At 35.1% G+C, this 24,669-nt stretch overlaps 2 long non-coding RNA genes across 10 annotated transcripts in view; both read left to right on the top strand.

The window, feature by feature from the left end:
* The window catches only part of LOC308199690, a 67,446-nt gene extending 46,496 nt beyond the window's left edge, over positions 1-20,950 (top strand). For both annotated transcript variants that reach the window (XR_013954868.1, XR_013954869.1), the window contains exons 9-11: positions 6,130-6,275; positions 7,997-8,129; positions 20,874-20,950. This is a non-coding gene — a long non-coding RNA (uncharacterized lncRNA). The remainder of the gene's footprint in view (positions 1-6,129; positions 6,276-7,996; positions 8,130-20,873) is intronic.
* Positions 20,951-21,967: 1,017 nt separating this feature from the next.
* LOC308199688 overlaps positions 21,968-24,669 on the top strand; it is a 35,201-nt gene continuing 32,499 nt past the window's right edge. For 7 of the 8 annotated variants that reach the window (XR_013954860.1, XR_013954862.1, XR_013954863.1 and 4 more), the window contains exons 1-3: positions 21,968-22,137; positions 22,844-22,948; positions 23,046-23,138. This is a non-coding gene — a long non-coding RNA (uncharacterized lncRNA). Of the gene's footprint in view, positions 22,138-22,843; positions 22,949-23,045; positions 23,139-23,241; positions 23,360-24,669 lie in introns of all 8 variants that reach the window. The other variant, XR_013954861.1, reaches the window with a different exon arrangement.

Raw genomic sequence — 24,669 nt, 5'->3', positions numbered from 1 at the left:
CCCTTTTGTCCCCAATGACAATATGGTGCATGTGTGTGTGTGAGAGAGAGAGAAATAGATCCAGCACTTCCTTGATGTACAGAAAAATCCAGCTTTGCTTTTTGTTGCCGAACAATATATATCTATTTGTATTTCCAGTTTTATGTAGATTAGACATATTTCGTACATAATGAAGAAGACAAAATGACTTTGTATTGGTATCTACCAGGTGCTGCTGCATTAGCCAGGTTACCCTGCTGCTGAGACGTGAATGGGCATGACATCACCTTGTTATTTTCCCTTAATTGCTTAGAGAAGTCTGCGGTCACTTTGCAGTATCAGAGCAGCAAAAAGTAGCCCTATATGTTGACTTTATAAAGTATACAATACCTTTTATTATTCTTTTCTTACTTAAGTCTTATTTAGACAATTCAGTTCACTGTTTAAATATATTTGAAAGCAGCAAAAGCAAGGTATTTTGTTTTCAGTTCCATTCTTCCCAAAAATGATAACCATGTTTACGTAAGCCCCATTTGAATTTATAGACAAATAAGCCTTGAAAGAAACTTCATGAGACTGTGTGTGTATTGCAAGTTCCATTGATGCCAAACTGTAATAATAAAATTTGGAATAACATTAAATCAAGAATTAATGCAGGTATTCTAATGCAAATTTGGTGCTGATTAGCTGTACTAGTTTTAATAATGTTTAATAGCAACAGTTTTGGATGAAATAAAGTGATATTGTTATCTCTGTTGTATGCAAAAGTTTCTTTTTACATTTTTGATTGTAATTATGTATTAATTCAGAATCTTTTCAGATTCCCCCATAGCAGACCATTTAGTCAGATCTTTTTCTTACTCTTGTATTATTTTTCAGCACAATTTCTGAGAGAGCTATCTTGAGAAAGTTAATGGAACTACTTAAATGCCTACGGTGAAAAGATTGTGTGTAAAGGCAGTATAAATTAAAGAATTTTACCATCAGTGGCCCTCCTGCTTTTTCTTTACCTTCTTGTTGCAAGTAAAGGTTTCAAAGTACTAAGAAGCAAGATGCATGGTTTAGCTATGTTTCTGACAAATTCATTATAACCTTTTGAGACATTTTTTCCTTGTTAAGTACAACCTAATTCATCTGCAATTTTATCGCCTTTAACCACCTTTATCAATTATCTCATTATGCATCAAACATTATAAGAATGACCTTAATTTAAAATTCTCCAATATGAAAATGATCAATGACTGACTCGACTGTACTAGTGCATTCATTGTAAAATAAACATATAAGAAATAACTTATAATTTTTTCATATTTAGGAAGAAACTCATCACATCATGAAGCAGCAGAAGAGAAAAATCTTTGCTTCAATTTTAGTTCTAGGTAACAGATAGTTTTTACTGGATTACCAATAATTACAAATCAGGACATGAACCCAGGAGTTTAATGCTACTATTTAATCACATGTGGGTTGTATCCACTAAACAGCATTATGAGGCAGTTTTATCACTGTTTCATTATTTATCTTGCTAGATTAATACTCACCAAAAAGAGCAATGAAACACTATAGATAAGTTCAGCTCACTTATACTTTTTTATATTTTCCAGCCACAAATGAAATTGCACTTTTTTATAGAAAGATTCCTCAAATTACCTGAAAGACACAACTTGTCTATGTTAAAATATGGCCTATCAATATTAGCCTGAATGGATAAAGCTGGTTTTGATCCCTATGTAAGTACAGTTTAGGTATTTTGAATAAAATATATTTATAAAAAAGACTGGAACATGGTGAAATAATTAAATTCATGTTTTTATAAATGAAAAAATGACAAAAGGAATTACAGTACATACATAAAACAAATGAAGTAATTAGCTTATTCTACCAGTTGAATGAGAGATGATAGGTAGTGCAGTAACTAGCAGGTAAAGCCATTGAGAGAAAACATTATTAATTCAAATTTCTAAGTATATAGATTACTTTGTTAAGCAGAATGGAAAATTAATTAAAAAATGAAAACATGAAGGACATTTAACTCCATTCAGACTGAAAATAAGGTGAAAGAATCAGACATTTTGTGGAAAAAAAAAGAATAGTGAAATGTTCAATACTAAACAGGTTAAAATGAAGCACAGAATTAATGTTTTTTTCAGCCTCGAGTATTTCCAGAGTGATACATCTCATCAGAAGTCTAATTTTTGTAGCTTTTCTTGGTCTCTATTTAATAGCTTAATCACAGAAATGTGATCTTCCTGTTTTCTTAGTTTTTTTACTTCATTTACTGATCATCTTGAACAAAGCAAGTTTGTGAAAAAAAAGATATCATGCAATTATGCTTTTGAACATTCTGGAGAAAATTTTCAGAGGGGGCATGGTATACTTCTTGAAATTAAAATTATTCCTTCAGTAGAGGGCCATGAACACTTTTGTCTTAGTTTTAACATGGTGGGATTTGCTTACTTCTGCTGTCTCAAAATATTTCATGCATTTAATGTAAATTCTCTTAATATTAAATCTTTTACATAAAAGGCTGGAAGAGATTCAGGCCAGAGTTTCATTTATTGCTAGGATTTTATGTACTTACATGTTTATATATTTTATTTATTTTATTATAAAATATTAAGTTTATGTTATATTTGATATTGTATTATATCACGTATATCACACTGTAAATTTATAATATACTAGAAAAAATATAAGTAATATTAAACATAAATCAATTGGACTAGCCACAAGAACAGTTCCCACTTTCAGAATCCTAGTTACAGCACTCCACCCCCTATCCCTGGGGAGACGAGCATCCCTTTCTCCTGTATAGAGCATGCTGAAGCCAAAGAAGAATGAGACAACATCCTTGCTGTGTCTATGTCTATCTCCTGTTATTTAACAATGGCAATTGGCTTATGGATACTGTTTAAGGTACCTCAGGCTGTTTCCAGCTTTTTCTCTGTTTAGGATTGCTATTTGGCATCCAATCACACTGTCCCAAGCCAGGTTTGGACCATTTAAATTTATCCTAAGAAGAAGAGAAAAGCTATTCTGGAAAGCCAAGTTTCCTGGGAAGGCATTTCTCAGTAACTTAAAAAATTTCATAGTAGGAAGATCAAGATTACATTCTTAGATTTAAGCATATACTGTTGTGTCAGCCTGATGGGAAAGCACTAATGGTCCAATCCTGTTTATTCACTCTGAATACTGTTCTGACAACTCAGCCTGTTAGAGTCAGTACGACTATTCCACATGAGCAAGGTACAGAAATACTTCATATGAGTAAGTGGGACAGAAATGGTCCCCAGTGGCTGTGCTGAGCAATCTATGTAAGATGTAGTTAGTGAGGGGCCAGGAGGAGCATGCCAGAAAATTCCCAAACTTCCTTCTAGAAACTTATCCGGAGAAAAGGTTTAGAAAGTCTCTCATAATGCATAGGTGAAAAAGCATTTTACATTTTTTTTTTTTTAACAGAAATCTTAATTTATTTATAATTAACCTCAAGACTAGGTACCCTTTCTCAAGTCTGCTTTACTGCACAGTATGGAAAAGGAAAGTAGAGGGGTAAATAATGAAATAGATGTTTTTCATTCCTTATTACTTAGGAATATTTTATACATTTGTATTTAAAATTGTTGTTTTAGAAAAAAATGGACTAGCAGTGCCTTATTTCTTGCTGAAATAGACAGTGGAAATGAAATAATTTGGGAAAACCATACATTATATTAGAAGGTTTCTTTTTTTTTTTTTTTTCTTGTTCAAAAGTTGCAAATAAACAGGCAGGAGTGGGTAATGAAAAATTGTTTCATATGTATGTTTTTGAGGCCTTTGAATTCAACCAGTTAGTGTGACAGTACTTTTTTGGGGTTTTGATGGTTATTTTGTTTTATTTTATTTTGAAATGAACCTTGGACTAGATCTTGATCCCAAGTGATGTCTCTGAATAATCAGAAAGCAAAGTAGCTTCCACCATAAAAGTGACATTAGTTTATTTTTCCTCTGGGATAAAGAAAGACGATTTAAATCTTAGTGGAAATGGCTAGTCATTAAAATGTTTGTCTGAAAGCTTCTTCTGTGCTGCCTTAACCCCCGTCTAACCTCTGGAAAAAAAAAAAAACAGAAAAAAAAAGAAAAAGAACTGAGACCAACTAGAGAAAGGAGTATTTCTTGTCTGCATGTTTTGTGAACTCTCTATTGCTCCTCAATGTATTTTTTTTTTGATTCAAAACCAGAAGAAATATAGCTTGCATTTATACTTCAGTGGCATATTATCTATCATTAGCAGAGGATATTTCCTTCACCATGCCATATATATATATTTTTTTTTCATATATGATACATGTTAGAAACCCTCCTTTACATCCTAACTAAAAGAACAACACTGCACTCGACAGAAATCCCTACCTGACAGAAAGTAGTGCCAGAGAGCAGGCATTCAAGATACCCTGAACACTCTTGGTTGATGTTGTCCACTTATTCAGCAACTACTGCAAGTCTTGAAAAATTTTGGTTCAAAGGGATTTCTTTCTCTGAAATTAAGAACACGAGAATAGATGCTAATTTTTTGAAAACAAGCCTTTTTTCTTTAGAGATGTTGCTGGGTCTTCTAAAGAGGTACTATCTACTTTTTGACTTGATATTGATGGATAGTTTTCCAGGAATTTAATATAAAGTTGACTGTTCAAAGTGTGAGAGGAAATAATAAAGTAAGGTAGAACATCTTTGGTCACAGGGAAACCTTTTGGGAAGGTCTGAGAAATGAAAATCCATTGATCCAATTTCTCTGTGATTAATAGGTGAACTAAGAGCTATAGTTTTGAGCTGCATTTCTGACCATCCTGGCAGTCTTTCATTGAAGATGAACATTTAGCCATAGGCCAAAGTTTTACTGTATTTTTTCTGATGTTGGCCTGTAGAAAAGCAGTCTGTTTTTAAGCCACAGAGATCAAGTGCAGTGAAAATGACGTAATTCTTATCTAATTTTGCAATTGCATTTGCAATTTGCATTTGTGTTTGCAAGGAAATGCATTTCTTTCAGTGGCATACCAGGAAAAATATATGGCTGTTGTAGGACTCACAAACAATTCACAATGAATAATTCACTCAGTGAGCTCAGAGTCTGTTTCTCAACATGGAATCATCATGAGTAGATTATAATTTCCTTGAATACATTCATGATTAGATTGAACTTTTGTGAGTTATTTTCCTCTGTGGATTAACTGTCAGCAATTAACTGCATGCCTGATTCTTGATATTTAGCATTTGAGGTGTGTTAATTTGTGGTGATGGGCTCTTACCGAATGTTGCTTTTTCTGCATGTCTCCAAAGGAGACTGGCTGGAAGACAGCAGAGAGAAAAGAAACATTTATTAAACAAATATGGGACTTGGTGAATGAGGATGTTGTTTTTCTGAAGAAAATATTTCCTTCTTAACTAGAGCGGAACCAGACATCTGTTATGCAAAATAAAGATTGTTTTCTATTAGCAACAAGGATGGTGAGGAGCAGCAGTACGCTGAATGGGACAGACCGATAACCCGTAGCAACAAAACTGGGTGGTATCTTACTTCTCCTTACGCAAAAGATTTTAAAAAGCACATGGATGAACAGAAATAACTGAAATCACTGTGGATTTAAGTGGGATGCACTTCTATACTCAGTTTTGTCTTACTAAAGGCAGCATTAGCTCTGAGTTTAATGAGAGTAAATTCAGTCCTTTACACTAACATTTCCGTTATTATTTTAGAACTACAGAAGTATAGTTCTACTGTGGCAATGTTTCCCTTGTCCTAGTTTATACATCTTCCTTTGCTTCTTCTACGTTCAAGCTTTCTCTAATCCTAATAGAAAGAGCTATTTAAGTCATTACATTATTTTATTTAAAGTACTGACATTTAAAAATGACAAAAATAATTTGATCTTATCTTTCATTTGGGATTCACTTGAATTCCCTTTACTCTATGTCCAACTGAATTCTATCTTGGTAATATAGTTTATGTTTATCAAGCTGTAAGATAAAATGAAGTAAATGTTTCCTGTTAAATGGCATGCTGTTGTATATATCATTTCTTTTCACTTTCTGAAGATCCCACTTATTTATTTTTCTTCTGCTATGTAAATGATTTTCTCTGACTCTACTCTGTTATTACTTTCCTTGTGTCTGAAGATTCAGTACAATTGCTGAAATGTTCAGTTAGCTGCTGGGAAACAGAAACACTGGGAAACAGAAGAGTCACAATTTTTGAAGCGCCAGCTCCATTGCAGAACAGTCGTGATCTCTGTCGTGATCTGCTCCATAATTTTGTTGCGTGGGTGAGTGTGATTTTTTTCCCCTAGTGTTCCCTGACTCACAGAGTACTTGATAAAGTGTGTGGAGAAAGAACAGAAAAGAAGTGAGAGCACAGACCAGCCATTAAAGGTGTACTTGGACTGCAATGAAATGCTTATTCTTCCCTAAGAAACATATCCTGAGCAAAGCAGATGTGTTAAGACCCAGGATTGCACAAAACCCTGTATATGTAGTACCCTCCTTCCCAGTCCCACTTCCCCAGAAGGTCGCTGAGGGCATGGCACTTGCATATGGCACAAGGAGAGCGTTGTGTTTGACCACGATACGGATCTATTGCCTCTTCTATCTCTTACCTCTTCTAAACAATTTGCCTTATGGCTTACCTTGGAGAAATAGCAGCATAAGGTTGTAGTGCTGTGGAAATGGGAAATGGATGGCTAGCAGTATGATTACTTTGCCCAAAGAAGCTTCAAACCCCTGGGTAATGCAGTGGAATAATATAATATTGTAATATAACAGTAAGGTATGAGCAGGTATAATAGCATATAGTAATAAATAATTTTATATAAAATCATAGAGCACTGATATATTTTTTCTTCACTAAAATCTACCACTTTAAAAGCATACACTTTTAATATTACTGGATGAATATATATGTTTATAAAGAGAAAGAAAATTCAGTGGAATTTCATTAAAACTAAAAAATCTGAAGAAAAAAATGCCTGTAAAAGTAAAGTTCAATGATCCCAATTCAAGAAAAAACAAAACAAAACAAAACAAAATAAAACAACAACAAAAAGGATAAAATATTTATTATTTACAGACTTTAGATAACCCAGTTATTTTGCATGTTACAAGAGATTCATGGAGAAAGGGAAAATGAGACAGAATACAATTTAGTTAAATGTATATCTGTCAAAATTCTTCCTCAAATGATGAAAAATAACTGGCTAAACCTATTAACTAATCCATTTCATAAAAAAAAAAAAAAAGTGCTTTAGGTAAAATTTCAGTTTTTATAGTACCTGATGTGTGATGAACTTGAAATAATCCATGTATAGCAAAGTAGAGATTATGACTAAAGCACTGCTAAAGCACTTCCCTCTTTCTTGGGTATGTGCAATACCCATTGAAGCAATTACAATCACAGAAGGAAATTACAATCTATTAACTACTTTCAAATTGTATTAGCATTATATAGCAGATCAAACACATACTTGAAGTAAATTCATTTGATGGAGCTACATCATAGACAAATTCAGTTTAGTATATTTAATTTCCACCGTGAGTATTGAACTGGAGAGGAGTGTTTAAGCTCATAATTGGCACACCAACGTATGGAAGAGATGTAAATATGCTATTAATTAAGCACTAAATATTGACACATAGCAAGATTAAATTATATCAAAACATTAAATGTAACTTGCTTAATACACTATTAAGTATCCAAATATTGTGTATCTGGAATTGTAATTATATGCTGAATTAACTATATGGAAAGGGGAAAAAAAAATCAAAATTTTTCCAAACACTTGGGACTGACCTGTCTTTACTCCAACAGAAGTCAATGACAAAACAGAATTAATCAGAAATGTGTGTTGTCCCAGCTGTACAGCATGTCACAAAGAACTGTTGCACTGCTGCTTATACCTGAAAACACGGACTTTCCATTAGTATATATGGTACTATATAAAGATATTACATTAAGAAAATCCTCATTTTTATTATTTTTTTTTTTTTTCAGTGCCATGCTTCAATACAGGAGAAAGCAGAGTGTCAGTGAGCGTACACTACTACTGTTTTAGAATTTGTCTTTTGACTGCTTTGTGTCAGGCATTCAATATTAACTTCTTGACAATCAAAACACAACAAATTGGGTAAGTAACTTTTTATAGCATGTACATTTCTCAAAAAATAAGCATAGGAAAAGAAACCGCTAAGAAAGGTAGAAGGGCAGACTGTAATTTTTCACACAAGTTTTAGACATTCACAAGAAGTGACATTAGAATTTGCAGCACCATAAGGAGTTCAGGAATGCTCAAAAGTATTGGTAGCAGAGAAAACAGAAGAGAATATGAATTATATTAGTGTCTATCATTGGTTATCTTATTTCACATCATGCTTCCAGAATCCTTCCTTGTGAGACATCAACCGTAATAGAAGATATTGATTTAAATCTCTATCTCAATTTGCTAATACTCATTAAATTCTGAAAAATTAAAAGGCTGGATGCCTTAGAACCAGGAGATGGAAATACATTAATACCTGTGGATACAAATGGGAGGAAAAACAGTTTTTAAATTAAAACACTTTAATATATAGAAAAACAACTATATAGCTTTTGACATTTTTTCCCCTAGGTAACATTATTCATATATATATATATCTATATTTTTTTTTCCCATGAGATAAAGGATCTCATATACTTTAGCTTTTTGTTCATAGTGTATTCTGTTCACAGTAGCTGAAAAGTTATGCCATTAGGGCATAAATATGTATAGGCTGTTAGTATAATCACATTAATAGCTTAAGTTCTGCCCATGTAGCTGAAGTAACAAAGAAACCTTGTCATTTAGCTATGTTTTTCTAGTGATAACTGTTATACTGGAAATCAGAGTAAGTAATACTATATTAGAACCTATATATAAGCTATTATTGTAGTCATAAGTCAATGTAAATACCTGTCATGAAATATATTTTAATTTAATAACTACTTTCAAATACTTCAACTTAGAGATGATGATTATGCATGTAAAAACTATAAATATGCATAAATGCATGCGTGTATGTAAAGGTAAAAGTAATCAGGATAAATACAATAACTTACACAACAACGGTAGAGATAAGATTATGACTGGTCCATTAAAATCTATGAATATCTGCCATTGGCTTCAATTAGCTTTGAATTAGGCACTTAAACAGCAGGAAGCAAATGGAATATTCTATTTGATTATCCTGGTCAACGAGCAATGAATGCATAAAAATAACTGTACAAAGACCCCTATGGAATTGGCCTCTCTGAACTATGCTGAAGAGTGGCAACTTTTTACAATGTTATTCTTACTTATTTTTTTACTGCCCAAGGAATGCTGGGTGTTTCAGAGGTAATGGACTGACTTCTGTGTCTGCAGTGAACTTGGGTGCACTTTCAGACTTGCTGAAGAACAGGGGTCCACAAGTGCATATTAACATTAATGAAAAATTATTTCAAGGGGATTTTTTTTTAAAATGTTTTCAATTTGTTTTTCACTACAAAGCCTGGAAGTTGTGCTATGTTTTCATGAACACAGCCAGTGGCAAGTTTCAAAGGAAAGGAAGATACCAGTGTCTTTAAGCAAACCATGCCTAAAGTCACCACCACCTTCTGCAGTGGTTAACAGGAGGACCTACCTGACACAGGTGGATGACCACAATGCTACAAATGATAGGAGACCCAAACAGAACCTGGCTAAATAACATTTAATGGGCTGAGATAGGTAGTGTTTGGGTAATAAACATATCGACTTACAAAATTTACTGAATGGGTCAGAGGTTAATTGTGGAATTTAGAGGACTGCCAAGTCTCACAGTCCTGCTGTGAATCTCCTCTGCTGTCTCTGGTGTCAGCCACAGCTAAGGTGGTATCTCATAGGGTTTTCTTGACCCACTGCCTTGCTGTGTTCAGGGCCAGTGGACGATGCCATTAGGTTAATTATTCCAGATGCCTCCCTGCTGCCACCTCCAGCATCAGCAGTTGCTGTCCCGGAACAACCACCCAAACAAAATAGGAGCTTTCAGGCTGATGGAAAGGATTTTCTTCTGTCTTCTGGGGTGGCCTTCTTACACTGTATTTCTTCTTGTATTAGGCTAATTCTTTTTTTTTTTTTTTTTTTTTTTTCTCTGCCTCATGCTCTTTTGTAGTGGTTTTGTATTTATCCCAGACTTTACCAAGCAGTTTGGATGCCTCTGGATCTGAAAAATATGCCCAGCTACCCTGTGCCAATTGCTGTAGCTATCTAGCAGAAGGGAAAATATTAATTACTGCAAGAAAACCATATTTTTTTTGTCCTTTCTTAATCCAAAGCTGATCCAAGCCATACAATTTTTGGTCATGGCCACAGATACAAGGTCTTGATGCCATCTGGAAGGAGCAATATTGGAGGACCTATGTGTTTTCCTCTGCTGGATGTATCTGAGGATATCAGAAATGGCAAGCACTCCCAAGAAACATTTAAAAATAAACTAAACAGAAAAGAACTTGGGTTAGCATTGACAAAAATCACTGTTATATCTAATTTCACTGAAGTGAAAGCATATGTAATGCTGATTAATCTGCAAAAGCAATATGCGTACTAAAATTGAAGGTATTGTGTAGTATTTTTACACAATTGCAAGCACAAATGAAATTTCAAGTAATAAGCTTTTTTTTAAATTTATTTTATTTTTAAGGTAATTTAAGTAAATTGAAAAATATAAGGTCAAATAGATGCTGGGGTAGATGAGCTAAAATACTCTTCAAAAGCCTAGAGCTATAAAACTAGCAGTCTACCTCTGGGAGTCAATGCCAAAAGAAAACAAATACAGTTAGGTGCTTCTGAACATCAGTCTGACACAACACACACGTTGCATCTTGCAAAATAAGTTGGCCAGAGCAACCATACAAAGTAAAAGATTTTCTTAGTAGAGAACATGTAGCTAAAAAAAAAAAAAAAAGTAATATCAACTTAGAAACATAGGCTGTCAAGATAAAGAATAGTGACTAACATCCAGAGCTGAACTAATACCTGCAATTCTTGAGGAATGATGGGCCAGCTGGAGTAAAATACCATTGATGTATTTTACAATAACAATTTGCATATTGATTAAAACCCATAATTTAGATTGCCTTAGGTTTGCTCTGAGCTGTTATACTGATACCTGCCAGCCTCTTAACTGTGGATGGAGGAAAATTACTTGTACTGTCAATAGCTGTTTACCTATATTAAAATAATTAGCAATCAGAGTGTACTCCACTGCCTTGCACACTGGGAGTCTAATTAACTTTCTTCTTTGGATTTATACATCTACTAGCAAATAAATGGAAAGCCATCCCATGGCCTCCATCACTGGAATGTGTCTGTCATTATTTTGGGAAGGCAAATACCAGTTCAAACAAGGACACGCTTTATATCAGAGATTTGTCACTGTATCTTTTCAGTGCATCGTGCCATTATGCTCCCTTATTCAACACGGAGCATTATTCAACACGTTACACTGAGTGATGCACTGCAATGACAAAGTGTTAATCTCCATTAAAAATTTAAAAGACATACAGCTATTTTCATCTGGGGAAGCTGGTGCTGATTCATCTGCGGTCCTTCCCAGCTGAGGCAAAGTGGCAGCCGTAACTCCCAAGCTATTACACGTTACTGAAGGACCATCCTTCAGTTCAACTTCCAGCAGCAGAAGCTGGAGAGTAAAATTGCTTCATAAAAGAATGAAGTCCAGTGCTCTTTTTTTTTTTTTTAAATAATATATTGCTATAACAATATAGTATGACTTCCCTATTATTTGCAGGTGATTGTCAGAGACTTAAGTACACTGGGCATCATTACAATCTCAGGCACAGTTTTACTCAGGAAATGTATAAACGTACCTACTCCTTTCTGTGGGAGGGAGGGTTCCAGTTAATTCTGTAGCAGTTTCTGCTCATCTACTCAGGGTTTAGGGAAGCCACTCTTCCCTCCAGAGAGCAGAAGCAGGATTACACATGGACTGGTGAAGGCTGAGAATAAGAAATCTTTTTCCTCATGTTTACTGTAACATCCTTTTGTGATAGCATTCAGGTCATACTCCTATAAACATAAATAATGGTGCTTTTCACTAAGAAATGTATTAATCTGAATAATGGCAACATGAATAAAAGAAAAAGAGGGAAGAGGCTGATGGCAGAAAGCTTAGGGAGGACGGTGTAGGTGCTCTTAACCAGATGGATAGAGTGATATATACATGGATTGGTTGATTTTAAAAAGATGTAGAAATGCAGATTCATCTCATGCCTTTATCTTGGACAGAGCAAATAAATCATGGTGACAACAAAGAGCTCAAAAGATCCATGCAATATTGGGAAATGTAGGGTAAGGCAAAAAGCAATACAAATCCCAAGAAAACAAATAGCCTAACCTAGACCATGAGGAACTATGGATTCCCTGACCAAAGAAAACAAGACCATGAACAAATACAGTAAAAATGGAAGGTAAAAATCAAATATGGGAACAAAAAAGCCCATAGAAAATAAAAATGGAAAAGCTTTTCTTGTTTTAATTAAGAAAGATTGTGAGAAATGATGAAAAACATTACCATGAAAAATGTCTGAAAGTAACATAAATTGGTAAAAATGTTTGATGGGTGACAGCAAACAACTGTGCTGAAGAAAAAACATTTTTTAAAATCAGAAATAGAAGAAACAAAGACAAACAGTGAATTTATGTTACAGATCTGAGCACTCAGACATTCTCATGCAGTTATAAATAGGACATTTAAATAGGGTAGTTTGTGGGGCACGTAATTCCAGCTGACATGAGGAATTGTTGAAAAGCGCAAGGAAACCTGTGTGCTACTTGTTAGAGTAACAGCTTGTGACTGCACTCAGAAACAATTCTCTTAAAGATCCAGTCTCCTTCTGTTACAAATAGCACAACAGAGGATTTTTGATTATTATGGGGAGTGCCACAGGTGATTATAAATAATGGTAGGCAGATATGAATGCATTGTCACAAAAATTTTAAGTGTAAAGAATGTAAGAAATCATACCTAATGCAGAAGAAGCATAGCAAATATTTTTTTGAGGATAATTAAAAAAAAAAAAGACAATAAAAATAGTAGAGCATTTTATTTATTTTATTTTATTTTATTTTATTTTATTTTATTTTATTTTATTTTATTTTATTTTTTATTATTATTTTTTAAAGATTGATCTTTAGAATCACGAAAGATAAAGATCATGTTCTGCAATATGCCAACACTGTATTGAGCAAACATGCTTTGACCCCATTAGCACAATGACAAGCCAAACTTATAATTAGATTTGGCATAGTACTAGCATGGCTTTTGGTTGTCTTGATGCATGAGTCAGGTCCTGTAAGAATACACCGTACATTGAAATGCAATGTATAAACATTCCCAGAGACATCTAGCACCTTGTACCATTGCTCAATACATTATTGTAAAGGTAGCATTCTTCAGCATCTACAAATGATACTCCTAGATGGACATCCAGATTTACAGCCCCTTACAGAAGTGAAATGTATGTCATTATGGATTTACAAGCCTCTTTCCTACATTTTGTCCGTGGTTACATATTGCCTAGCAATGCATCTTGCAGGTGTTACTGTAATATAAAAATGAATATTGAATGATTAGGAGAATAATGATAGTAAGAATTAAGGATTTTTCCTTGTGACTCACATCACAGTTTAACTGATGTTGTTTTCCTGTGTAAATGCCACTACTGGGAAGGCAGTTTTAGGAAAGCTCAGAAAAATCCATGCTATTCATTTTAACTCTATATGAATCTCTGACTATGAAAGCAATAAGAAAATTTATTTTATTCTAGTCATAAACTAATATCTATATGTATACTTATATATTTTTAAAAATCTAAAAGAAAAATGTGAAAGTTACTGTTACTTGGAAGGAGTTTAGCCTCAGAGGTGAGGAAAGCTAAGACTAAACTAGAATTGATGCCCTGGCTCTAAGCAAGCTGGTGTTTCTTCTCTGGGATCAGCTGTGGGAGCAGGTGTGTGCCTCATGAGGGAAGCTATAAAAGTGGGTTATGGGACACAGGTCAAGACATTTTGTGGAGCTGATCAAGCAGATGCTGTGATAGGAAGCCAGAGGATGAGGGTAAGGAAGCAGATGCTAAGTAGAGCTTGCTCAGGGTTGGAGCACGGTACTGGTGGGGCTCTGTCTGCAATCTGAGAGCTTGTCAGGGAGGGTTAAAGGAAATAGGGTTTTCTATTGAGACACAGCAAAGGCACAAATTCTTCTTACATCTTTGAAAAATTGCTAAGGAGCGAAAATAAAACTTGTTAGTCTTCACTCTTCTTCAAAACCTCTGTTTCATGTATTTTCATACCTATTAGAAAACCTGCTTTACGCTTCTATTTTCTTTCTTTCTAGGAGTTATTTGTAATCTGGATGGCTAACTTGATCCCTCTACTATAGTTTACCACACCATTAATTATCAGGGAAACAAAACCAGGAAGTGAAAATTAAGTTTTTAATAATAATAATAAGCTTGACCTCATGAGTTGAGTTTGTTAGATAAATTTGGCTGCATTACCTGGCTGAGTGAAAAGTGGGCCGAGTTAGAAGGGGGTATAGCTTATTTGAATTTAACCAGGATTTGATACAACTCTTGAAAACCTATTGGGTTGTGTAATTTAAATTAGTACAAGGCTAACTCATTTCTGGAAACAGGCTGAATGCAAGTAGCAGGCAGTGTTAGACCCTGCTGTGCTGGGAGATGTCCTGTAAGGCATTTCAGGCTTGGGTTTAAGCTTGTGAATTTCATGACTAGTCTGGGAGTGGGAGTAAATGTCAGCTTGTTGAATTTCTAGTCTGATATTAAACTAGACAACTCCTGCCCCAAAACAGGGACTTAATGTAAGAGAGCCAGGGAGATCAGGCATATGGGAAGAACACACAAAATGAGATCCTTCTGATATAAACAGTTTACAACACACTCTGAATGGCTGGTAGAAACCTGAGGAGCAGTAGTGCTTGCAGTGTGGCTCAGAGAAATGTAATCAGCCCTGCAAAGTGATTTAGAAAATAATCCCAATACAACCCCCAAAGCCCTTGTTTACGAATCACACCTGAGCAGTGTGGAGGGAGCACTTTCTCCCTAGAGCAGCAGCCTCAGCTGCATCTTGATATAGTGGCATTTTGTAGGCATAGCAAGATAAACCATGAGCCATTTGATGGTGTCCAGAGAAGGCAGTGTTCAGAGGCTTGAGAGAGCTTGAGTATCCTCTTAGCAAAGACAGGAGGAGATAAGTTGCTTCCTTTGCTTCTCTTTGTATTATTAGAAGGCTATGGTGGGATTCCAGATTCCTGGTACTCACCATGCGCAAACATTGCCCAGCTATGTACCACCTATCCCTGCTTACTGAAAGGAGGAAAGTCACCATTCTTCATTTTTTTTAAAACTGTATTTCCTATTAATCATGTGATCATGTACAGGAAATGTCTGAAGGTTTAAGAAGAAGAGATTCTATGGGTCTCTAACTGCACTCCTCTTCCAAGTATTGAAATCAAGTGTTATTTTCCTTATAGAGAAGGCACCTTCTGACTTTAATGACAGCTTGAGAAAAAGAAGCTTATAAAATCCACTTGGAAAGTTGCTTGCTGATTCATGTAACAACAACTGGTGTTTGAAATGGAGCTAATTAATATTCTCATTATGATAATCACCTTCAACATTTCCCTTTATTTTTCCAGGCTCTCTCTTTAGCTATCTGTCTCTGAGATAAGAAAATTATTATCAGTGTATCAGCCCAGATACATTTCAGGCAAAGAATAGCAAGAATTAATTCTGGTCTGTCTGAGGAGAGTACAATTAGGAAGCCTTCATGATGAGACTAAATCTCCAGATGATTCAATCAGATATACTCAGTTCAGACTGCTATGAAAATTTAGTACTCTGTTCACTTTCCAAAATGCACTTAGAAATAAACTCCACTATGGGGGGAAAAGTATTCTACTTGTAAATAATCTGAAACAAAGCAGTCATTTTGTAATCATGGAAACTTGTTTGCAAAGTTGAAGCTAAAATATATGGGTCTTTGAATATATGGATTTTTTTTGCCTTTGCATAAATATTCATTGTATTGGTTCAGTACAATATTTCCAAAAGATACAAGATTAAGATATCAAAAGTTCTTTGACCCCTCATTTTTCACATTTTCTCTGCTGCTTGGACCTATGATCAAGAATAATTATAATAGATGGTAATGTCTGAATTAGTTTCACTGGAAACTGATTTGGGTAGCATTATCCAGGCTTTTACACATGTATGGTTTGTCATGAATTTTGTAAAGAATTCGGGGGGGGGGGGGGGGGGGGAAGCTTCAGATTTGATTGATGTTCTCTAAAAAAAACAGATGAGTTTCTCTGACGTCCACCTTGTCTTTGACTGTCCAGAACTGTGAGTAACTTTTTGTTCCTGATCCCCTGGAGATCATGACTGTAACTAATGAATACAACCATTAAAAGATTCCACTGTCCAGAATTCTTGGAAATGAAGAAAGAATAAAAAACAGCTAGGCTTCTAAACCATGTCAAATAATGGGAGAGTGACTTAAAAAGAGCTATTCATATCTTTGAAAACTCTTCCTTCTGAGCCATTTTGGAAAAATGGTCAACAAGCAATTCCACCCATGTTGTCTTGGACTGGTCCCTTTTAGTACAAGGTCTTGAATTCTGGAGCAGTTTGTAATAGATAACTCTAAAAGTGGTTGTTTAGTAGACTTGAAAATAACATGGAAGCAACAGAAGGACAGTCAAGTCATAGGAGAAGTGTTTGTACATTGCATAGTTTTGCTGGAACTTAATCCTCTGTATTGATGATGGAGTACCTCAGTAAGATCAGTCAGATGAGGGCTTGCTAGTATGAAGTACAAACAGACCTATCTGGAAATCTGTTGAAGTAAGCCACAAACCTGATATCTGTTAAAAGAAAAACAAAACTCCCATACACTTGACTTAATAGACTCCGCCAAGAACTCATTGCTGCACCATCGCCTTTGTTTTCTGCAAATGTCATCCAACATTGTGTTTCACGTTTGCATTTTGTGCTTTGTTTACTCTTGTTTAGTTTGGAGTTTCAGATTCAGGCAACCCCCAAAACACAGCATAAAACATGCATAAGGCAAAGGAACTCTATGAGGCTTCCTCAACTGGTTTCTCTAAGAAACTGAAATATTTTTCTGGTTTCAAACAACAAACCAGCAAACGCTTGCAAGTTTCTTGCGAAATTGTCAGCTCCCAAACCAATAGGAAACAGAAATCCACAGAGCAAAAAGTTATGGCAAAACTTTCATGTGTGCTTTCCATGCTTTGTCTAGAGGCAAAAATTCAGATGCCAAAGTTTTTCTGTTACAAGCCTGTCAGTCTATTTTCACCTTCAAGATTATCTCTTTTCAATTAATCTATTTAGCTGTTATATTCTTTAAGTTCATACAAGAACGCAAAATGTTTTAAGGCATAAATAAACTTTTCTGCTATCAACTATAGAAAAAATTCTGGGAAGGTATTTTTATATAACCTAGTGTAGAATTTGTCTGTGATCTAATATGCCCATATAAAACTTACTTTCATCCCCTGCCCTGAAGTCCTAGTTTTGATATTCCTTTAGCTGAATGAATTAGATCTTACATTATGGAAACAAGGGTCTACTCCTTAAATAAATTGAAGTAGAGACTCTTTGAGGATTTTAGATTTAATGGTAAAGAACTATTCTATCATTTCATAAAGTTGGCTATTGGTTTGTAGTTCAAAGAAGAAAATATTTGAAACAGGTACTTAGTGAATGGAGTGGAAGATTTACTCTCAGATTGGCTTTTTGTAATGGCACATACTTTTCATTAAAAAGAAACAGCAAATGAAGATAATGAAATATTTACTTAAAATGAATTGAAGAATTTTGTTGTTACCTTTTGTTGCCTGTTAAATTCGGTACTAATTTTAGCATTAATCTAGTGCTAATTTTGACAATTAACGTTTGTACTTTTAGAAATGTATTGTAATAATTTACATCTTTGCACAGTATTTTATAAAGGTATTAACTCTACAATTTGCAAGAAAAAGGGTGAGTGCCTGGACAAAATCACAGAGCTAGCTAAGTCCAAATGCAAATTTCACACTCATCTGCGAGTGAAAGCTGTTTAACGCAAATGTATCATCCAAAGTACATCTCCCTGCAGGAAGATGACCCAGGGATGACATCATTAAGGATCTCACTAACTAGTCTGGTTTGTTCCTGCTGCTGAGGCAGCTCCTGGCTGGATTAACTGCCCGTCTAGAGCTGCTTTGCTGTGTGGCAGGAGTGGGAAAGCTGCTGGGAAGCTCAGTGGTGGGTTAGTAATAAATGGGCAATAGAAGTGCTACTTGTATGATGGGCTTACTTCAGAGTGAATAAAGCTACCTGGCTTCAGCAGAAGAGAAAGAATAGATGAAGAAATCTAAGTTGATTCAAAAGAGAATAATGAAGTTGCTAAATGACAAATTTGTCAGAGATTTCTGTACAATTGAATCATCTTCTTGTACTCCAAATGCAACTTTCATTCATTAAATGCACTGACAGCACGCTGGTCTAAGTTATATATGTCCTTAAGAAAATAAGTCTTTTTCTTTTTAAAACTATGGATTATTTATCTGCTCTTTGTTATTTTGTCAAAGCTAGAACCTATCTGTGTTGATGGGAATTGGTCTAGCTCTTAAAAGTTTTTTGATTGTTATGCCTATTTTTAATTAAACATTCTCAAAGAAATTTTAAACCTAAATCTTCTGGGACTATATCAGGAAAAACACGTCACACCATATATGATTTCCTTCTCCTTCTTCCCATGTTCACACTTTTCCCCTGAGGGTAACTTGAATATGCTTTTATCTAGTTTTATCAGGCTGTTCTACAGCTGAGCACTCTGCAATATTGGATTCTAGATAAAATTATCTTTAAATAAGTCAAGTACTTGGCAACAGCACTCTTTCTAATATTTTTAGAAGCTGGTAGTAGTATGGGGCATGAACAGGTGAATATTATAAGAGACTTATAGTAGTTATAAGGAAAAATAAAAAATATATTTTTAAATATGTATTTTCGTTGTGGGTTGGCTTTTCCCCAGGTATTTGTATGATCAAACTGTCCCCTGAGAAATGCTTACTGTAAGAGGGAATTTCTACAAAAAGCCTGGTTATGACTGACCATTTGTGGAACTTACAGCATAGCTAAGAAACTCACTAAATACAGTAGTATTTAACCCCCCCAAAATTTTTAAGCTCATAATAACAGACAAAAATATATTTTAATATTATTAACACGTAACAGACCACAGAAATAGGGCAGATATTAAAACCCCTAGCCAGAAATCTGGCAAGTCTTCAATTAAAACAAGTGGAAACAAAAATCTGCCTCCATTCTTTGTATCTCAGCACCTGCTCTTATGACTATGGGAAAATAATAAATAAATTCAAATTTTGCAAACAGCCAATAAATCTTATATTAGCTACATGGGAACTATGATTCTGTTGAGACCTGAGTGAGCCAGAAAGAAAAAGCTTGAGAATTTTCTATAATTTCCCAACCCACTTATTTTCCGACTCTCCCAGGGTGTTTCAAAGCCTTTGAGAACATGAATAGCTCTTCCTGTTTTAGAGAATCATATTCATCCAGTTGAGAAAGGGAAATTTCCTGAATGTGATTATGTGGTTAGCCACAGCTGACCAAGGAAAATCACATGCAGGTTTTGGAGTACTGATGCAGGTTTGGAACACTGATGTTCAATAAGCAAAACACATTGGAGGGAGCAAATATTACATTAGCCCAAATAACAAATTTAAACAACTGAAGATGTGTTCGTGAATATTTCATGAACTGAAGATGAAACTAAGTTTGACAAATTATTAATTTTCCATTTCTGATAATAAGCATTTTCATTTCATGTTTCATGTGATTTTATCCCTGAACTTTAATAATAAATTGTGTATTAAGAAATATTGGAGAATTAATTCATTCATAATGTATGAAGAAGGGAAAAAAAATGACTTGCCTTTGAGTTTGGAAAATCATTTCTTATTTCTTTTAGTAGATAGTTCCTTAAAATCACCTATCCATGTCACTGTATCTGTGTGGAAATGAAATCTGTTACACTGCTGTAAATACAATATGTTGTTAGTGAAAAAAATATCTGAAACTTCATTACTTTTTAAAAAATGTATGATTCAAGTGTAGTCTTCTACACTGCTTTATGGAACAGGGCTAAGATCTCTTTGTTCCTCCTTACTGTAAAGTTCATTAAAATGTCAAGCATATATTAAGCATTGTTGCCCTTTTTGACCTTAACAATTTACTAATATTTGAACTATTGGCAGGATTGATCTCCGCTGAAAAACTGTTTGCTGAGAAATTGATTGCATGCTAATGATGTAACAGTCCTTATGGTATAAAATTTTCAGAAATTCTTGTTCTCTGAGTCTTTGTGGGAGTCAGTATACTCCAGATCTGATTAGCTGTATCTCATGGCGCTCAGGGTAACCTGTCACTACAGCTTCTCGAGATTGTATTGTAATTCCATCGTCATTCTTTCCTTACTTTCCATAACTTCCTGTTGAAGTCCCCTCGGAGAGGGGAAATTCTTCTAATGCCCCCCGTGTTCTCTGTAAGACACAGCTCTTTGTGGTAAATCCAGAAGTGTGCCCATTCCACTTGCAGTCTGTGATACCACCAAATCCAAGACCCACAAGACAGCAAACGTCGCTCTTCCTGCTTACATATGTGAAATTTAATACCCTCCTGACCATTTTTGTTTTGTGTACTCTGACTGCACGCTTTTCTCTTCAAATCCCAAGCTAAGTTTCTTCCTGTCTTTTTTCTTGTGCAGGCAATCTTTACTTCTTTCCTTCATCAAAAACTGAAAGGCAGTACCAGCTCCACCTGGCTATCAGCTATGTGGGAGGTAAGTCAGATACAATTGGACTACAAGGGGTGTGCTTCCAATGGCAGACTTTTGCACCTTCACGGAAAAAACTTACAAAACAATTATTTATATAAAGAGAAATACCTTCTACGGTGCTGCTTAAGAGTGTCTTAAAACAAAAGCTATACACTTGAGGGCAATGAAATAGTTGTTTTCATCTCAATTTTACTTTATGCTGTTCTTTGATCTAACATGAAAATCATTACAACTTATGAGATAAGGCAGCAGACAAGACCCTGGGGGATTCTTAGTTATGTAACAGTACATTCAATTCATTATTTTGTGACTCTCTTCCTCAAATAGCTTTCTGAGAGATCAAGTTAGTCAAAGCTACCATGGGTTTTTAGCTTTACTAAAATCTACCGTATTACATGCTCAGTGAATTTCCACAGCTTTTGTTTGAGTCACTGACAGCACCTGTCATTTGCCTTTTTATGTCTTGAAAGCTGCTGGTGGCAGCATAATCAAAGATGCTGAGTAAAAATATATGTCCAGAGCAGTGGCCCATAAAAGGCTCCATATATTTTAGCATAGACTGTATGTGTTGTAACCTATAGTGTATTTTTTCTTGTATGTATCAACATTTATTACACAATCAGGTATCTAGTCAAGTTAGTAATAGAGAAGTGCTGTTAAGGTAGAAAATGAAACTGAAACTTTCATTTTTTACTTGGAAAGGAGGAGGAAATGTTTGCTTAACCAGTTGAATATTATAGCTTAGGAAAAAAAAGGTCACCTTCTCTTCTGAGATGTTAGTAGCAAAATGCTGATGTTCCAGGGCTTATTACTTACTGCTCACTTCACAATGGTTATAAAAGTGCCAAGATTAAGGAACTAGTGTTTCCACTACAGCAGAAAATCCCATCTCTCCAGTATCACATTTGAATCCAGGAAAACAATTTTTACCTCTTCTACCTTCTGCCCCATAAAGAAAAATAAGTATCAATATTTTTGATTTTTTGAATAAAAAAGCTTGAAATTTCATTTCTAAACTACAAGCACCATACTTTGTAGATGAAATGCAGCTGAGGAGGGTCTGCAGACTGGTGAAGAAGTAAGTGTTGCTGCTGTGTAGAGAGAGCACCTTCTACATCTGTGAGGAAGCACTGGAGAAAGACCAGAAAATGTTAAAGTACGGGGCTGGGCCTTACCTGCTGCTCAGAGACAGGTAGTTACCTTTGGAACCAAACTTATGTCTTTGGAGGGGAAGTATTCAGTGAATCATTGGACATGGCTGAAGCTGATGATTTTCCACACTGAGTGGTCACGAGCAGAAAATGCTGTATTTTAGAGTCAAAAAAGCATATTATTTTTCTGTAGTAATACTATAAAGTCACCTGTCATACATAGACCGTATCATGAAATACTTTAGTCTTCCCTTCTCTGAACGCAATATACTTTTGAGGAATGAATCTTTGGTAAAGTAATAGCCTAGCGTACTGCAGGCAAGAACATGCAGTTTTCTGTACATTAACTGTGAACAGCAGCCACTATTCATTAAATATGTTATATACTCTGAGGCTATGAATGCTTGTTTTTTTTCAGCACCAGTTGTCATTAGATCTTTGGACAGGAATATTCTTCAGATTTCTATAAACAAAGTAGATTTTGTGATCAGATTTTGCTAGCAGATTTATTCCTTCCATTCAAAGAATTATTTTTGTTTGGCTAAATGAAATGTTGAGAGGTGCACGTGCTATAAACCACAGCACAATCCAGTGGGAATGGCTTCTTGTTCCGTGACTTCTGTAACTCACCTGATCAAATTCCATAATAAGGATATAATTTTTGTGTTCTCATTCAAGACTTGGAATGTATTATGGGGTATTTTTTAATTACATGTCAAAAGATTTTTTTCTTTGTATGTTTTCAAGATTTCAGCTACATCAGAAGATGTGAACAGAGTGATAACTCTGATCCTCAGGACATCAGAAGAAAAAGCTGCTACCTCCTAGCAACAATACCTTCATATGCTTCAAGTCAGTAAACTTCTACGTGTTTGAAACCCAATCTGGATTGCCACCCACTGAGGTTCTGTATATTTTACTTACATGTTTATTGGCTTGGTTATTTCAGGGACAGAGAAAAAAGTAGCAGTATTCAGGGAATTCCTACACTCTGCCATTTGGGATACATAGTAATTCTGGGATGCAACGGATCATCTTAAAGGTATATAGAAAAGTATTTTTCAATGTATTGCATGCATTTTAATCTGTGAGAGTACAGGTAACTGTTCACAGGAGACTCATAATTTGCATTATTTTTTTCTAAGGGTTTCGGAAGGCATAAAAATTCCTTTTAAAGGCTTTCCCATAAAAGTCTAGCCTACTGGGAAGAGGAGGAAAAAAGGGGGTGGAATTTCTGCACATCTAAATGACAATCTTGGAAATGTAAGCTTTTGCCACTATAAGCAACAGTTTGTGAATCTTTTGTAACATTCATAAGGGACCATAGAATATTTCTAGGAAAGAAAAGTAGGTTAGACTAAGTTGTACAATATCCACAAAGGCTCTGAATGATGCAAGCACTTGCATTTTTCTAAACTGGCAGGAAATATAAGAATCACTTGACAGAATCAGTTGGAATAATCAGTAGGTTATAGTAAATCTAAGTAAAAACATGGCTAAGAGTTTTTAAAAAATAAAGGTTGTCCTTTCTTTAACACAGTCAGCACTATCCTTTATTCATATTTTCTTATATCTTTATTTCCCTTTATATAGAATGCAATTTGAGTTCAATGCTGTCCCTACATTTCGATTTCCTCAATTTTGGAGGTAGAAACCCTGTATGGACAAGGGTTAAATACTTCTAAGAATAAAAAATGGTGAAGTTAATATAAACTACTTCTGACAGTTCTACTTGAAAAATGTCAGTCTTTAAACGTATCTATTTACAAGTCTGGAATACTGTTGAACTTGAGGTCTTATTTCAAATATCCAATAAGAGCATGCTAGACTTTTTTCTCTTTAAAAGTGAATTATTTCACTGATAGAATTTTAATTGTGTGGGAGCTGCGACAAAAGCTCCCAGTGACTCCAGAGCTGTCATGGTGGCCAGTATGGTTCTTTCGCAGAACCTGGGCCATGGACAGGAACAAGTAGGAGGAGGCACCTGTGCTCAGTTACCTGTTGTTGTCCATCCTTTATAGCTTCAGGAGTAGATATATTTCCAGTTTGTGTTCATTTTGGAAAATACTTTCATTAGGGATAGGGTGTGTTTCCAGTCCTGATGAATGATCCGCATGCATCTGAAGTTGGTTTAGAATACATTGCATTTCTAATGTCGTTGCTGTGTTTCAAATTGAAATGTCACAAATATGTTTTGGAGGAAGGTACTTTGCTTTTTTGGGGGGTATTAGACATCATTACCTGTGCAATGGTTCTTAGGTTCCTCTGTGACTCCATTACACTGTTTGCTGAGGTGCATATGTTTTCCAATACCTAGTTTTGAGGAGTGATCAGAAACATAAATTTGCTTTGAGGTAGTGCTTATATTTCAGAAAAAAAATGAATAAGTAAAGACCTGTTCTCAACTTGCACTGGGAGTACAATTGTTTGAAGGGTAGAAAGGTTTAAAACACTGACCATATAAATACAGAAAAATAAGCTACAACAAGCTAGCTGTGCTTGTTGCAGCAAAGGGCAGTTCAGCCTGCAGGAAACAGAAGCTGCCAGCTGGCCCCAGATTTCCCATGCTGAAG

This window comes from Anser brachyrhynchus (genome assembly GCF_964034855.1).
Source record: "Anser brachyrhynchus genome assembly, chromosome: 9".
Lineage (NCBI taxonomy): Eukaryota > Metazoa > Chordata > Aves > Anseriformes > Anatidae > Anser > Anser brachyrhynchus.
This window is presented reverse-complemented; position numbering and strand designations above follow the sequence as displayed.